Source organism: Sminthopsis crassicaudata, chromosome 1, assembly GCF_048593235.1.
Source record: "Sminthopsis crassicaudata isolate SCR6 chromosome 1, ASM4859323v1, whole genome shotgun sequence".
Classification (NCBI taxonomy): domain Eukaryota; kingdom Metazoa; phylum Chordata; class Mammalia; order Dasyuromorphia; family Dasyuridae; genus Sminthopsis; species Sminthopsis crassicaudata.
The window spans coordinates 718032065-718050163 of record NC_133617.1 but is presented as its reverse complement, the minus strand read 5'-3'; the positions used below and the strand labels follow the sequence as shown (position 1 = coordinate 718050163).

Here is an 18099-nt window from a genome sequence, read left to right as displayed (position 1 = left end):
AGGTGAAGGCATTTTTGAGGTTATTTAATAAAGTTATTTCACATATAAAAGACTGATGCTCAGAGCAATAAATTGACTTCTCAAGGGTTATGCAGCTTGTAAATATTTGGACCAGAATTGAAACAAAGATCCTATAATCCACATTCAGTGCTTTCATTTCATTTTCAAACATTCATTTATTTGTTTGTTTATGGATTTGTGTATTTATTTTAATTTTTTGGAATACCACAGCATCCTGCTTCTGGAACAAATGATATTGCTTCCCTTTCCCCTCACCCCCCCTTCCAAAAATTGTGGGAATATTTTCTAAGCTTGGTGAAATGGTGTCCATAGTACCTACAATTTTCAAATCTAGACCATATATCATGGTACCATGTTTAGAAGTGATGGGGGTTGAAGTCCCTTTAAGATTCCTTTCTAATTGCCCAACCCAGGCTAACCTTGATTCACAAATCCTGGTCAAAGGCACCCTTTGAATATCTAGGCCCAGCCCTCACCCTCAGCTCAGCTTCCCCCAGACCTCACCTGATCTGAGCTAACTGAAAAGCCTGCCGAAACTTAGGGGTACCGCCAATCATCTTTTGGATATAAAAGAGGTGAGCTGGAATGTCCTCATTGTAGGAGTCCTCCCAGCCAACACATGGTATCCTTCCAGCCATGTAGGGGTTGCTGCCCACCTAACGGCCACCTTCGGCCCTGGCGTCTTTCTAACTGAACTTTACTTCCAAATTTCTATAATAAACCTTTTATTTATCAATCTAAGTTTTCAGGCCTGTAAATTCATTTTACAGGGGACACTGCACACAGGATTATCTATGCGCCAAGAAATGGGGTTCCCCCTTTCCTTTCCCTCATTAGAAGGATACTGAGAAATTGAGATCTTTAATGACCTGTGAATGAAAGCAAATAACATTAGACCTCTATGAACACTATAATCTAGTGATGGCCTATTTTCCCATTAGTGTATCAATATTTCTGGTTAAAGTATTTAGCCAGAGTGACAAGAAATTGACTCTGCCTTTCAATAATAGTACAAAATGGAACTCATTTGCCATGGATATCCAAGAATTCAAAATCTATTAATCATCCCCTTTCTTCTATTCCAAGTTCTCCTGTGAATAGCTATTTGGCATTGTCTATTAGAAAATGAGTTTATTATTTGAAACAGAGAAAGAATATTATGGTAAGATGGAAAAAAATAAATGAGTTGAAGAGATAAATCAGCAAATATTTATGAAACATTTCCTGTGAGCCAGATTTAACTTTGACTCCCACCTTTAATCATCATTAGAATATGGAAAAAAGCTTCTAGAGACTCTTCTAAGCCTTTAACAACTGAGCTTCAGAAAGACTTAAAGACTGAGCATTTTTTGAATTGGATTTAGTGCTTGTCATTTGAAAATTATTTTTCCCCCTATACTTCTATGAGTAAGTCAAAGATAGCATGAAGTAGCAGACAACCAGCTTCAAAGCCTAGAAGACATGAAACCAAATTTCACCTCTGACATGTATTGGCTTTGTGAATGAGAAAGTCAAATAATTTCCTAATGCTCTAGGCTAGTATCATTAAACTGAAATAGAAATGGGAACCATGCATAATGATTCCTGCAAGCCTCATATTGATTTAAGAAACCACAAATTAATATTATTTGTATTTTATTGTATTTTTATTCATTATGCTAAATATTTCTCAATTGGATTTTCATCTGCTTTGGGTCACACTTGGGAGTACTGTGGACCATATTGGGCCTGTGAGCTTTGTGCGTTAAATTGCTTTAGGCAACTCTTAGATTAGATATTGCAGAGAAATTACTGAAGAGAAGATGGAGAAAATTTCCTTACCTGGACTTTTCTATCTTGGTAAAATCATTGGTCTCATCCCTATCCCTATGAGTAAGTCAGTTAGCTTTTGTAAAATATGTATCACATAATGTGTTAAGTCCTGGAAATAAAAAGAAAAATATTTCCTGCCCTGAAACAATTCACAGTCTAATGGGAAAACAGCTATCTACAGACAAGATGGTGTGTGTGTGTGTGTCTGTGTGTGTGTGTGTGTGTGTGTGTGTGTGTGTGTGTATACACAAGATAAATTAGTAATCTCAGAGAAAAAGAGTTAAGATTAAGGGGGATTGGCAACAGCTTCTTGCTCAAAGTAAGACATTAGGTGAGATTTAAAGGAAACCAAGCAAACCACAAGAGAAAGAAAAGAGGGAAAGCATGGGGAAGAACTGATAAAAGTACTTGGAGTTAGAAGATGGTTACCAAAGAAGTGTGCTAAAGGAGGGGCATTGGTTTTGTTCCTAATGAAATGGGTTTCAAATCTTGGTTCTGACTTTTAATATTTAAATAACTTGAGGCAATTTATTTCATCTTACTAGGTCTCAGTTTCCTCATTTGTACAATAAGGCATCTGAAATAATGGCTTCTAAAGTTTTTTTTTTTTTCCAGCTATTAATCTGTCTTCTCTAGAATGCATTTTCTTCATCTAAACAATGAGATATCTGGAGTAATGACTGTAAATTCATTTCCAGCTCTAATTCTGAGCTTTAGGTGTTTTTTAAAGTATTTATTATTTCACAATAATTAATCATAATAACTTTACTGTCTTTATAAGGTTGCTTTTTTTGAGGAAAATGTTTTATTTTCTAAACTTTCAAAAACAATGAAGAAAAATGTATTATTTAGGGATTTGAAAAAAAATCTTCTTGTACTTAAGTTTTATGAACATAGTCCATGAATATGGCTGTTTTCAGATGCAAAAATGATCTTTTTTTCTTTGCTATAGCAGAAATCACCAGGCAATGGGATGAGTTTGGAAGAGATGTAAGAAATTTTAAATATAGAAATAGGTAAAGATCCAAACATATTTGCTTCTCTTACAAAGACAGAGGTAGATCATTTCTAAATGTCACGCAATATTTTGTTGATTTTTCAGTTACCAGAAAAGTAACAGCTGTTTGAGTGTAATCTGCCCTTTGACATAGGAGAGAAAGCACTGCATGAAAGGGAAGATCTATATATAAGACTTGATGAAAATAATACTCAAGTCAAAGAATGACAGGTTTTAAAAAAATAATCTGAAAACTACAAAGAAAGAAGGTACTGACTCATATAATAAATGGCTTTGGACTTTGGAAAGATTACTTTGTTCTCTTTTTAGTTTTTCATTCTAACCTGAATTTGGTTAAAGTAACTCATTTAAAGATGTAGCCGTATGTATTTGTATATGCTTGTGTGTGTGTGTGTGTGTAAACATATGTATGTGTGTATATACATAGAGACCAAAAAGATTTTATTAAAATGAAGATGAATGTCTTACCAAGATACTGGAAATGTTTCCTTGGCCATCTCAATGAATTAGCTAGCACTTGTGGATATTAACAGTCCATCCAGATAAGAGTTCAAAGCACACATCACATACTTAAGTGTAACTTTTAATTTAGCTATTAGATCCATTGACACACAATGCTTTAAAGTGGTGTGGATGGATCTCCTCTTCTTCTTTTCTGATTGCCTTGACTACTTGAATGGTATTTATGACTTCAGGAATAAGTTAGTCTATTTCTGTCCTCTATTTTTAGTGTATATGATTCTAAAGGGGGAAAGTAAATTGGGAAATAAGCAAGTATGGCTGTGATATTTAATAGTATGTTTCTCAAATACCATATTTATCTCTAAGGTGCCTGTGATTGGAGGGCAGTTAAATATACATCACACTGATAAACTTACATTTATATGTACCATGAAGTTGAAACTCAGGCATATTTTAATTTGGAATATCATGTATTTGTTTCCTCTGATCCATGTGGTATTCTTTTCATCTATCTACCATTCAAACTCAAATTACCAATATCCAAAATTAAAAAAAAAAAAAATTAGTGAGTATCATTGAATTAGGGTAAAAAAAATCAAAGAAAATAGTTGCTGTTGGACTTTTAATCCAAGGACCAATATTTACATTTATCCTGTAAGTTTTTTTTTTTTACTGGCAGAATTATTTCCAAAGTCAATTTCCTTTTGAGAACTCAGTTTTCTAATCTGCAAAAAGCCTTGTTTAGGACTTGATAATGTGAATAGTATCACAGAGTCCCCTAAAATGGGCTATCAATTCTTCTCTGGATATATAGTATGCTAGTCTTTTTTGTCCAGTCTGACTCAATTCACCCAAAAAATATAGTTTGTTTGGATGACCACTGCTATTGAACAGCTGGGATAATGACTTCAGATTCCTAGTGATTCTTCTCTTATGGTAACAAGATCTCCTAGAAAATTGGAATGTGGAATTCTCCATGCCCGAGAGAATTCATTGCTACCATTTGTATTCCTAGCCATAAAAAGCCAATAACAACCAAATATAACACCCACCGTTCCTACCCCCATTACCCTGAGATAGTAGCCATCTTTTGAGCACCATCAACATATAATGAAGGAATCAACAATAATAGCTGTTTTCAGCTTCTTCTAAGACCTATTCATGTGCAATTAAATAGCTGTTTCATGAGAGTCAGTATTGTCTAGTTAAAAGTGTGAGGAGTGAGTACAGAACCCCTGCTGTTAAAATCACTGCCTCTAAAGAATGCTTCATTACCTTACAATAGCAACCAGCCACTGTAGTCAGATAATAATTATGGCAGGAAAATACCCTATCTGACTCTTACTATTCTTCTAATCAGAATATTGTCCTTATTTATATTTTAAATATTTGCCAATAAAAACCTTAATAACTCCTTTCTGGAAGCAATCAATTTCATTTCATTTCTCAATGACTTCACACAATTTTTGTTTGTTGGTTGGTTTTCTATTGTTTTTCCCAGATTGAGAAAGGGAGCCCAGCAATTGTTAAAATAGGATTTCTTTCTCACTGCTATTTGTTTCGGCTAATAGTTTATTAGGACCACGAATGAGCTTTAGAGTTTTCCAATCTCAGCGCAATCTTTGCAAGAAAAAGAAATCTTAGTTCAACTCAAGAAGCATTCATTAATCTTTGACTAGAACATAATTATGTTTATTTACATCAATTAAAATGAAAAAAACTGTTTGTAGTACAATATCAGTTCTTTGCAGCTAGTGTGCCCTAATAATTTATGTTGTGCTATAAATTCCAAAATGATATAGAGGTTCATCACAGTTTTTGCCACAGGATGATGATATTTTTATCCACAATAACTCTGAAACACAATTTAGTATTTTATATTGAGGTGGTGATCTTTGTCAGTAAAGCATGGGCCCAATGGGTGAAATTGAAGGCTGATGAAATATTGAAGTACGAGGAATTCCACAGATATGTTAATGTCTATGGAATATAGATTCTTTTCATTATTAAAGCTTTTTTTTTATTTTCAAAACATATGCATAGATAATTTTTCAACATTGATCATTGCATAGCCTTGTGTTCCAAATTTTCCCCTCCTTTCCCCAACCCCCTTCCCTAGATGGCAAGTAATGCATAGATGTTATACATGTTAAAATATATGTTAATTCCAATAGATGTAAACATATTTATATAATTATCTTATTGCACAAGAAAGCTTAGATAAAAAGGAAATAAAATGAATAAGAAAATAAAATGCAAGCAAACAACAAAAAGAGTGAAAATATTATGTTATGATCTGTAGTGTTCCAGTTGGTTCTCTGGAGGTCTTGGGATCAGCCTTCATTTCAGCAGAGTAATCATCACGAGAATAGCCAGGTGTTGAAGTCCAAATTCTTTATTATCTCCTTCAAAGTCTTGTCTCCTTGCCTGGGGCTTTGGCTAGCTTTCTGGAGGTCCTCTGGAATGTGTCTTGGTTTCTGTGGGGGAGGAAGAGGGACCACCATGATGGTCTCTGTCTTGAAGTTTGTCTTCCAGCCCTTCTGAGTCTGTCCGAGTCTCTCCCAAAGTGCAGTAAGGAGGAGAGCCTGATCAAAGATGGAATGTGTCTCTGAGTCCAAGGCTTGTGATCCAGCCTCCAGGAACCACAAAAGTGGGAGATAAAATGAATCTCTCTGGCTGAGTTTGTCCCAGCTTATATGGAATATACTGAGTATAAACCAATTATTATATCACTAGGGAACCTTTATTTGTAAGATTAAATCAAACATACTGAACTAGAGAAATAGTAATCACCATGCTAAACTAGATAACCATTGTCTTATCAATTCCACTGAGTTAGCACCTTGTAAGAATCCTTGTTTCAAGTTTCAGAGTTCTGGCCCATAACAATGATCCACACTCAGTTACTGCAGTTCTCTCTCTCTCTGGTTGTAGGTAGCTCTCTTCATCATGAAAGTATTAGGACTGGAGTCAATTATCTCATTGTTGGAAAGAGACATATCCATCAGAATTGAATATTGTATAATATTGTTGTTGTCATGTACAATGATCTCCTAGTTCTGCTCATTTCACTCAGCATCAGTTCATTCAAGTCTCTCCAAACCGCTCTAAAATCATCCGGCTGATGATTTCTTATAGAACAATAGTAGTCTATAACATTCATATACCACTCAGTTTCCAGCTTCTTACTACTATAAGAACAACTGCCACAAACATTTTTGTACATGTGGTCCCTTTCCCTCTTTTAAGATCTTTTTGGGATACAAGCCCAGTAGAAACACTGTTGGATCAAATGGTATGCATAGTTTGATAATTTTTCGAGCATAGTTCCAAATTGCTCTCCAGAATGATTGGATACATTCAGAGTTGCACCAATAATGTATTAGTGTCCCAGTTTTCCCATAACCCCTCCAACATTTGTCATTATCTGTTCCTGTCACCTTAGCCAATCTGAGAGGTGTGTAATGGTATCTCAGAGTTGTCTTAATTTGCATTTCTCTGATCAACAGTGATTTAGAGCATCTTCTCATATGATTAGACATGGTTTTAATTTCTTCATCTGAAAATTATCATACCATTTAACTATTTTTATTTTTGTCAATTGGAGAATGGCTTGAATTCTTATAAATTTGAGTTAATTCTCAATATATTTTAGAAATGAGGCCTTTATTAGAACCCTTAAATGTAAAAATGTTTCCCAATTTATTGCTTCCATTCTGATCTTGCCTGCATTAATGTTTAGAAAAAAACTTTTTAGCTTAATATAATCAAAATGATCTATGTGGTGTTCAATTATGAGTTCCAGTTCTTCTTTGGTCACAAATACCTTCCTTCTCCACAGATCTGAGAGATAAATTTTCCTATGTTCTTCTAATTTGCTTATAATATCACTCTTTATGTCTAAATCATGAACCCATTTTGACCATATCTTGATATATGATATTAGGTGTGGGCCAATGTCTAGTTTCTGCTATAAAAATTGGAATTTTCCCAACAGATTTTGACAAATAGTTAATTCTTATCCCCGAAACTGGATTCTTTGGGTTTATCAAACACTTAGATTGCTATAGTTATTAATTATTTTGTCCTGTGAACTTAACCTATTCCATTGAGTGACTACTCTATTTCTTAGCCAGTACCAAATGTTTTTGATGACTGCTGCTTTATAATGTAGTTTTAGGTTTGCCACAGCTAGTTTACTTTTGTTGGTATTTTTTTTTTCATTAATTCCCTTGAAATTCTTGACCTTTTATTCTTTCAAATGAACTTTGTTATTATTTTTTCTAGATCTGTAAAATAATTTCTTGGGAATTTGAATGGTATGGCACTAAATAAGTAAATTAATTTATATTTGCTTGGCCTACCCATGAGCACTTGATATTTTTCAAATTATTATTATTTATTAGATCTGACTTTATGTGTGTGGAAAGTGTTTTATGGTTGTGTTCATAAAGCTCCTGATTTTCTCTTGGCAGATAGATTCCTAAATATTCTATACAATCTAGTTATTTTAAATAGAATTTCTGTTTGTATCTTTTGTTGCTGGACTTTTTTTTGGTAATATATAAAAATGCTGATGATTTATGTGGATTTATTTTGTATTCTGCAACTTTACTAAAGTTGTGAATTATTTCTAGTAGATTTTTAGTTGATTCTCTAAGATTCTCTAAGAATACCATCATATCATCTGTAAAGAATTATAATTTGGTTTCATCATTACCTACTCTAATTCCTTTAATCTTTTTTTTTTCTCTTATTGCCAGTGCTAACATTTCTAATACAATATTGAATAGTGGTAGTGATAGTGGGCAATCTTGTTTCACTCCTGATCTTATTGGTAATGGTTCTAATTTTTCCCCATTACATATAATGCTTGCTGATGGTTTTAAATAGATGCTACTGATTGTTTTAAGGAAAAGTCCATTTATTCCTATCCTCTCTAGTGTTTTTACTAGGATTGGGTGTTGGATTTTTATCAAATGTTATTTCTGTATATATTGAGATAATCATATGATTTTTGTTAGTTTGGTTATTGATATAGTCAATTATGCTAATAGTTTGGAATATAGATTTATCAAACCATTCTAGATGACTCTTTTCTAAAGTGGACACTATACTGGCTAGCATACTGAGTACAATAGTAGCACAGTCTTTCTCCTTAACCCTTATTATCTCTCTGTTCCTTTCTCCAAAACCTTACTTGACTCTTCCTGATGGGGTTAGTGTAACAATTTTTGAGCTCAAAATATGAAGTGCAAGGCACACATGAACTCACAAGGGCTTTCTGTATGCCAAATGTTATCTTTATTTAGGTAAAGAGCTTGTAAACAAAATAAAGAGATAATATAGACATCGGGAGTGCTGAATATAAAAATATATTAGAAAGAGCAATAGATTTAGCAAGGAAAGGGATTTGGAAGAAGCTTTTAAAGGAATATACCATGAGATCTGAGTGTGCCATTGACTGGCAGGCTAAATCCAGAGAGGAGTTTAGCACTAGCCAGAGTTAGCTATAGTAAGAAGAAATAATCCATTAAAGGGGAAGATGCTCTGAAGAGGAATAGAGTACTTTATATTAGGCTTAATCCTGAAAAATACTTAGCAAAGATATTCATCATAAGCACATCTTTTATGGAGGAAATATAATCTTCAATGTTTCTCAGAGGAGGAGGGAAAATAAAAGCAGGAACAAGAATAAATATTAAGACATTAAAATTGCCTTGAAAGGCATTCCCATTATAGATATCTTAAAGATGTTAATCAAGGCAGTCAGGACAGATCATACTTGTTTAACTGAAGTAATTAGATAGTCTGGAAAACCAGGTTTCTAGGATGAGTGTTTTAGCATTTCCTGACAAGGAGCAAGTTTCAGAATACATATCATTCACTCTAGTAATTCAATCAATAAACATTTATGAGGTGATTACTTCCCTTTGAATTGATAGTATTGTTAATTTTTTTGAATAATGTGAATGTAAATATAAGTGAATTAATATAATTTGAAAAGATTCATTATTTGCACTGAGATTTAACTGAACTCAGTTTATACATTATTTTTAATTGATTCAATAAGTAAAAAGTTTTTATGTTAGTTGTAGCAAAAACAGGCATAGGTATGCGATTATTATGCCAAATGAAGGGAAATGATCAATCCAGAACCAAATAAACTCTGAAGATTGCATCCAGATCTTGCTGCTTCTTATAAAAAATAAAAAAAAGACTAAAGACTATGGAAAGCCTTTAGCATAGATGTTTATTTATTTATTTTTTTTTATATTTCAATCTAAGAAGAACAAATTTTGATTCCTGACCTATTAGTTACATAATACTAGCTATGTGATCCTGGCCTAGACCTGTGTCTGTCTAAATTTCTTTATAATTTCAGACTGATATCTCTATTTCCCAGGATTATTATAAAGATCAAAACAGATAAGATTTATAATGTGATTTGTAAACCATAAAGGATCATATAAATATTTTATTATAATTAAGAACTAATTTAAATTATAATTCATTTGTTAAGTTACATTATGCCACTTATGGGCTTAACAAAACTTGGAATCAAGATGGTGGAGTAAATGAAAGAAGCCATCAAAATCCTCCAAAATCCCCCCTCCAAACAACTTTGTAATAATGCTTCAAATCATATTCTGGAGTAGAAGAATCAATAAAAAATTGGGGTGAAACAATTTCCAGCCCAAGGCAACTCAGGGCCAGAGACATTTATTTCACCAGAGTGTGGTTATACCTAGAATGGTATAACATATGCCCTAAAGCCAGAAACAGATATTAGAGGTGGTTCTATTTACAACAGTAGCAGCTTCAGGAGCTCTTAGCTCATAGGTAATAAGTCAGACAATTGGTTAAAAGGAGAATTTAGAGGCCCATTTTCTGGCTCTAGGTACAGGACTGTATTGCAGTGTCCATATACAGTTCCAGGACATATTCACAGAGTGAAGAGAGCACTAGCCTAGGATTTGGAATCACTGGAGAGCAGGGACTTCTAGGGCAGAGAAGAGTAGTTGTAGTAGCTTATGTGGGAACAAGGATTCTGGTCATAGTTGCAATATGGAGAAGAGTATTCATAGTCACTCACAGACCAGAGCACAAAAGAGGAAACAAATGATCACATACCTCTCCAGAACTATCTGGGTCCAGGGAGCACATATAGAGAAAGATGCCAAAATGGCTCTCAGGGTGGGGGTGGGAAAATAGGATAGTGGAAAATACAGTTAGTAATCATAACGGTAAATGTGAATGAGATGAATTCACTCATAAAATGGAGTGCCTCATACTCTGCTCTTGAGATTTACCCTCTACTCTAACACTAAATAACAGAATGGATTAAAAATCAGAATATAACAATATATTCTTTACAAGAAATATATTTGAAAAGAGACACAAATAAATACAAAGTAAAAATGAGGGATTGGAGCAGAATCCATTATACTTCACATGAAAAGAAAAAGTCAAGGACACTAATACCCCTGTTTGTGGCATTGTGGAATTGTGAACTGGTTCAACAATTTGGGAGAGCAGTTTGGAACTATATCAAAAGATCTATAAATCTGAACTTACCTTTTGACATAGCAATATTTTATTTGTTTACCAAAGATATTGGAGAAAATGGAAACATTCCCAATGTACAAAAAATATTTACAGAAGCTCCTTTTCTGGGGGCAAAGAATTGGATATTAATGGGATGCCCATCAATTGGGGATTGGCTGAACATGTTATGGTTTATGATTGTAATGAAATGTTATCAAGCTATGAGAAATAAGGAGAATACTTTCTGAAAAAATCTGGACCTCTATGAACTGATATAATGTGAAGTGAATAGAATATTATATGCAGTAACAATAATATTGTATAAAGATCAACCGTGAATTATTTAGCTATTCTCAGCCATAAAATTACCCAATATAATTTCAAAGAATTTATAATTAAGAATACTTTCTACCGCCAGAGACAGAATTGATAGATAAATAGATACTTTTAAATTTCCTTTAATTTTCTTCTTTTTGCTTTTTTTTTTTTTTTTTGTAATTTTTTTGGCCTGTTTTCTTTTATAGCATGGTTAACATGAAAATGTTTTGTATGATTGCTCATATATAATTTATCATATTTATCTTGCTTGCCTTCTTAACGAAGATGTAGGAAAAGGAATGTTAGAGAGACTTTAGAATTCAAAAAATTTTGAATGTAAAATTTAAAAATTATTTTACATGTAATTGAGAAATATAAAATATTTAGATTGGCAAAGGAAACATTCTAGATACTAGTTTAACAAAAAAGAACATTTCTTAGTTTTACATTCTTTCTGCCTCCATAAAATAAGCTAAGATCCTTTTTGTGGGTGTATGTGTGAAAATATGTGAGAAGACTAGGAAAGTCCTAAAGCAAAATGAACAATGACAAAAAAATATAATTGAACAAAAACTTAAGCAAACATTTTTAAAATTAGTGTGTATTTAAAATACTTGAAATACTTTCCTCCCTTCTTTCTCATGTTCTCCCTGCTACATGACTAGATACATGTTTTAAGACCATTATTCTCTCCTTAGTGAATGAAAAAGCAAATGGAGACATTCCTTTACCAATGAGATGACAGAACTAGTCTAATATATCTCTATATATCTATCTATTGAAATAAACACATAGATAGATGTAAACATATAGATCTTATCTATAGTTACAATGTATTTGTTCCCAGGCAATCCCAATTTCTTTGGATAGAAAATGCCATCTGGATCCAGAAAGAACTATAGAGTTTGAAGGTAAATCAACACATGCTATGTTTACTTCTTTTTTTCTGTTGATTTTTTCCCTTTCCTATGATTTTTCCCTTTCGTTCAGATTTTTCTCTCCCAACATGATTCATAAAGAAATGTGTATTTTAAAAAATAATATACACATATAATCAGAAAAATAAAACAATAAAGAAAAAAACAAAAAAATGAAAAAAGTAAATACAGTGAAGATAGATGATCTTGCTATATAACTGAATTATAGATAAGTAGAGAGCTAATTCCATTACATTGAGAAAATTGTGTGGGGTTTTCAGTGATCCTAATTTGCTCATTGACACAAAAATCTTCACTTTGGAAACCAATATTTTTTTGGTGATGATATGTAGCTATGAATTATGAACATTAAAACTTCTGAAAAAAATTAAAAAGTTCTAATGTATATATGCATGCATGATTATATATAAACATATGTATATATATATATATAGTATATATATTTATGCAAAATTAGGGAATTGAATTTGCTGGTCATCACACATTTTTGCTGTTATTGTACAATGTATACATTTGGTTCTACTTGTTTTACTTTGCATCAGTTTAGGTCTTTCTAGGCTTTTCTAAAATTAATTTTTTCTTAGATATTTTCAAATTTTGTGTAATGGGGTCTTGTTGCTCCCTATGAGAGTTGATAGCAATTCACTAGAAAAAAAAATCATAGATTGTGAGAATGATTTCAAAAACATTACTTTGGAATATGTCTAATCTGTTTTCCTTGGAGATATTGGAGGAAAAGAAGTTAAAACCCATTATTATGCCAATACTTTGCTGGTATTACAATGTTAGGCTTATAGAAGTGTTTACTCATTTTTTATAGATTGATTTATTGATTGAATACTAATTATCAGATAATAAATTTGCAGCTAGAATGGTAGAAACAGGCCATCTGATCCAAACTTCTTGTTTTTAATGGGATAACTCTATGGCCCATGATTGTTAAACTTTTTCAAGACTGGAAAGAGAAATATTACACTTAGAATAAGAACCAAATTTCTCTGACCATAGATTTATCCAAATTGCCCTTGGTAGGTCTTAAGTTATCATGAAAGCAGACATTTTTCAATGGTGCTAACTTTACTACTTTTTTTTTTCCTTTCTGTAGAAACAAAGTGAAATTTTCTTTCTTTCCAACAGGCTAAAAAGTATCATCTTTGTTTCTTTCTAGAATCTGGTTATACTTGGGAGAAACTTTTGACTCTCAAACAAAAGAGTAACTAGTATGGTAGACACTTAGATCTTAATAATTGTAATTGCCCTCCATCAGGTAGGAAGAGCTAAGCATAGGAATTAATCAAGAACTATAATCAATTTCAAGCTTCTTCTCACATTGATGAATTCTTCCAGAATCCTCTCTGTTGGGGAAGGGACCAAAGCAGGCACCTCTTATTGATTTAATCACCATGCTTCTGCCTGGGTACCTTGGAATCTGGCTTACCTCTGCAACCTTCCCAGTTGCTCTTTTATGTATTGTCTTCACATTTAAAAAAAAAAAAAAAAAAAAAGTAATATCCTTGAGGTCAAGAATTGGCTTTCCTTTTTTTTTTTTTTTTAATTTGTTAACACTTATCACAGTGACCAGCATATAGTAAGCATGTGATAAATGTGACTGACTACAGTTATTCAAAATAGGATATCACCAGTTGATTGTTTTTTGTTGTCCTTAATTCTCAGAGGATTAAAGTGATATCATTACATTAGAGTCAAGTTAGTGTGTCTGACTGTGACTTATCAGAACAATTTGAGTTCAGAATGTTCTGCCACAGTTTGGACAAAAATAGTCCCTATGAACATTTGGGGTGGATTCTCTAACTTTGGGCATCTCACATATCTTCTGAGCTAATTTTATTCTACTTTGCTCATAGAGCACAGCACCTTTTCTGAGAAGGGCCTGCCATGCTAGGCAGTTTTGTGCCAGCATCACAATCATACAATTATGTCCTCCCAATAACCATTCCATTTAAGGTCCTCCCTGATTAGTCCTACTCTGCTTTCTTCTTAGGGGATCAATCATTTCATTAATTAATCTGTGATTTATAAGGTTTCATAGTATTTCTTATCATTAGTATCTTGTCTTTTCTCTCTCCCTACAATGAGATGGTGTCTCTGAGGTTCTCAGTCTCTATTTTGGGTGATTCCTTTTTCTAACTATAAATGCCATGAAATCTAAGATTATTAGTTTTCTGCCCTCCATAATGCCTCACTAGTAAAATGATTTTTAATCTCAGATTTTTCCAGATGACTCAGAAAATATAGGAATGACAAGATAGTATTCTTGGACTTTTGAACTCAGGTGTACTAATGTCTAGACTGCACTGGATTTGTCACCATCTTAACTAAAAGTGATATTTTAATCAGTTTAAATTTTATGAGAGCTAATAAATAACAACACAAACCCAACTTTACATAGCTTTTATGATTTACCAAACACTTGTTTTACAACTGTGTGACAATGCTATTTACAAACTCCCAAAATTATCAGTTTTATGAATCCTTGAGAATTGTTTCCTTTAAAACATTTTGGACTAAAGGTTGAAGGTGATAACTGACTTAAGTTCTTTTTTGTAATAGGGTCCACTGAATGTATAGCTAATTTGATTGCTTTCTAGGAGATAATATTTGCCTTTCAAGTTTGTCATCCAAAGGCCTTTATCATGTGGCCAGGATGTATATTTCTAGGCCATTTGTGCATTTATCTTATTTATAAATTTTATATTTAAGTCTCACTGGAAGCTTGCTGATCTCTTTTCATGGCATTCTACTTTTTAACCTGCTACACCTACTTGAACGTTTTCCATAGACTATTTATTGCTCTCTGATAACTCAAATGTCCTTCTTCTCCTATGTCATCTAGGAGACTCAACTCGTCTACTTCTTTTTTTAATTATTTTTTTTCTTAAATTAAATTTATTTGTTTTTATCACACATCACCTTATGAATCATGTTGGGAGTGAAAAATTGGAACAAAAGTGAAAAACCATGAAACAGATTTTTTAAAATGGAAAAAAGTAGTGAACATAGCATGTATTTGGTTTACATTCATACTACATAATTGTTTTTTTCTGGATGCAGATGGCATTTTCTGCCCAAAGTCTATTGGAATTGCTTTGGATCACTGAATCACTGAGAAGAACCAAGACTTTCATAGTTGATCATCGCACATTCTTGCTGTTATTATGTACATTGCATTCCTGGATCTGCTTACATTCAGTTCATGTAACTCTTTCCAGGTCTTTCTTTAATCAGCTTGTTCATCTTTTTTATAGAACAATAATATTCCATTATCTTCATATACTACAACTTGCTTAGTCATTCCACAATTGATGGGCATCTACTCATTTTTCCAATTCTTTACTACCACAAAAAGAGCTGCTGCATATATATTTTACACATGTGGTTCCTTTTCTCTCCTTTATGATTTCCTTGGGATACTGACCCATTAATAGCACTGCTGGGTCAAAAGTATGCACAATTTGATAGTCCTTTGTCATAATTCCACATTGCTTTCCAGAATGGTTGGATTTCACAACTTTACCAACAATGCCTTAATGTCCCAGTTTTAGCTAAACTGAGAGATATGAGGTGGTATGTTACAGTTGTTTTACTTTGCCTTTCTCCAACAGTGATTTAAAACAATTTTCCCTGTATAAAATCTAGTTCTTAGGTCTATATATTCATTAGTCCCCTTTGAGTCACTCGGCTTATAATTTGTACTTAGCTTGTGTTAAATTATTTCTTTCATATGGTGTTCCTCAGTCTAATAGAAAGTGTTTGATAGGAGAAACAGTTTTTTAAACAATTTATCTTAATACCTAGCCATTAGTTGATGCATAGAAAGAAACAATCTATATGGATTCATGAATCTACCAATGGTGGGACAGAAGTTTCACACATATCTATATCAGAATTTGTAAGAGAAGTGATTTGTGAATCTGAAAGCACTTAACAAATGCTTCTTAAAATGAATGAATAAGGAATAATACATTCTTTCTGGCTAATTTCTACTGACAGAATTGTTGGCTCTTCTCATTCCATCTTTTATGGCTGCTGGGTGAGTCATTGGTCTGGCTTGTATCACTCTTGGACTTGTTTATCCCTTCCCAGTCTCATTGTCCCAGATCCTTTGACCATACAGCATGGCAAAAGGACATTGATTCTTTCCTCCTACACTTCCTTCTTCTTTCATAATTTCTTCATTTTTTTTAATTGTACTCCCCCTACCTCCATTGATTTCATTTAGTATCAGAAAAACAGAATAGATGAAAATTTTGACAGGAAGAAGTTTGTGTGGGCACACAGGATCCATAGTTAAAAGATTATTCAGGAATCTTGATGGGAGACTATAATTTCAAATATTTCCCCATTTCATGCAATCAAATAGTATGAAAAATTATTTTTCATATTTATAGTCTTAAGATTGATGAATGTACAATAATGAATCTTTTGGGAAAGAGTATGATTAGGCTTTTATAAAATGTACTCTGCTTGGAGCTCTTGCATAATGATTCTGTGTGAAGATGAAGGAAAGGTTATGAAGGGATACTGATTAACACCATAAGCAAATCTCTTTGTCTTATTACTTAACAAAGCAGGGATGCTCAGCAGATTTGCCAAACAGAGCTGGGGTTGTTGATCCTTCTTTTGTATGTGGATTAAAATCCATTAACACTTATTTGTGGATCTATGTGTTTATGACACATACAAATTGATTTAGAATATTAAGAAAATAAATCCTTCAAAAAAAAGTTTAAAAAATTCTCTTTATATGCCCTGGGTTGTAAGGTTTTGAACAATTCACATCATAGACTTATGCAAATGTACTCTCCTTATCCCTCATAGAACTGGATTCCTGATTCAAGAGAATATTCTATGCTTTTCTAAAAATGACAAAAATAACTGAAATAAAAGTGCTCTTTGTTTCCAGAGATAGGGGGTGAGAAAGAAGTGAAGGTTACTTTTGTTGTGAAGGTAAAAAACAGCCTTATTCAAAAACATCTCACTTTTTATTTTGAGTCCATCTTTTTTTCCTCCTTATGAAAAAAATAAATAAAATTTAAATGAACACAGGTATGTGTGTTACAGACAAGAACTAAAGAATAAATCTACTGATTGAATCATAGAAAGTCACGAACAGAATCTCATCATTGTTATATGTGGTGGGAATATAATCCTACTTGTCTGCTATAATGTTAGGGATTGGTGCTTTAAAGCTTACTTTGGAAGAACACCACAGAAATTGGCTTATCAAAAATGTTTCTACACTGATTTGTAGTAAATGAGATTTCCTCTCTGCAACTGATGGCAGGCAAGACAGCTTAATAATGTTTCCTGGTGGAATGGAATGTCACCATAACACTTCTTGGCTGTAAACATTCCTTCTTTTCTTATTAAGACACAGTAACAAAGGGATTGTAAACTGAATATTTTTGAACTAAGTGCAATTGTTTCCGTGGATTTAAAAAAAAAATTACTAATAAACTCTAAAATAGTATCATTTAATTTGCCTCTATCTCATTTCCATTGAGTTTTTTCTCCAAAAAAAATTTGTAAACGTTTACATATTATTTTTGAGGTCCCTATTTCCCATTTCCTATTCCTAGTCCATTAAGAAAAATCCATTTAAAATATTTTTTCTGAACTCTGAGAGTTGACTATGAACCACTACATAGAATTCCCAATCCCTGTATTATTGTTTGCCTACATTTTTGACTTCCTTCACAGGCTAATTGTACACTGCTTCAAAGTTCTATTCTTTTTGTACAGCAAAATAACTGTTTGGACATGTATACATATATTGTAATTAACTTTTACTTTAACATATTTAACATGTATTGTTCAACCTGCCATCTGGGGGAAGGGGTGGGAGGAAAGAGGAGAAAAGTTGAAACAAAAGGTTTTGCAATTGTCAATGCTGGAAAATTACCTGTGCATAATTTTTTGTAAAAATAATAAATATTTTTTCTGTTCTCTATGGATCACTAT

The 18099-nt window shown here is 32.8% G+C and overlaps 1 protein-coding gene across 20 annotated transcripts in view; it reads left to right on the top strand.

The window, feature by feature from the left end:
* CHL1 (cell adhesion molecule L1 like) overlaps nucleotides 1–18099 on the top strand; it is a 273073-nt gene that overhangs the window by 129235 nt on the left and 125739 nt on the right. For 4 of the 20 annotated variants that reach the window (XM_074284074.1, XM_074284073.1, XM_074284078.1 and 1 more), the window contains one exon: nucleotides 12027–12090. The exons of the other annotated variants lie outside the window; for them this stretch is intronic. The gene's annotated coding sequence lies outside the window, so the exon portion shown is untranslated. The remainder of the gene's footprint in view (nucleotides 1–12026; nucleotides 12091–18099) is intronic. 20 annotated transcript variants of the gene reach the window in all.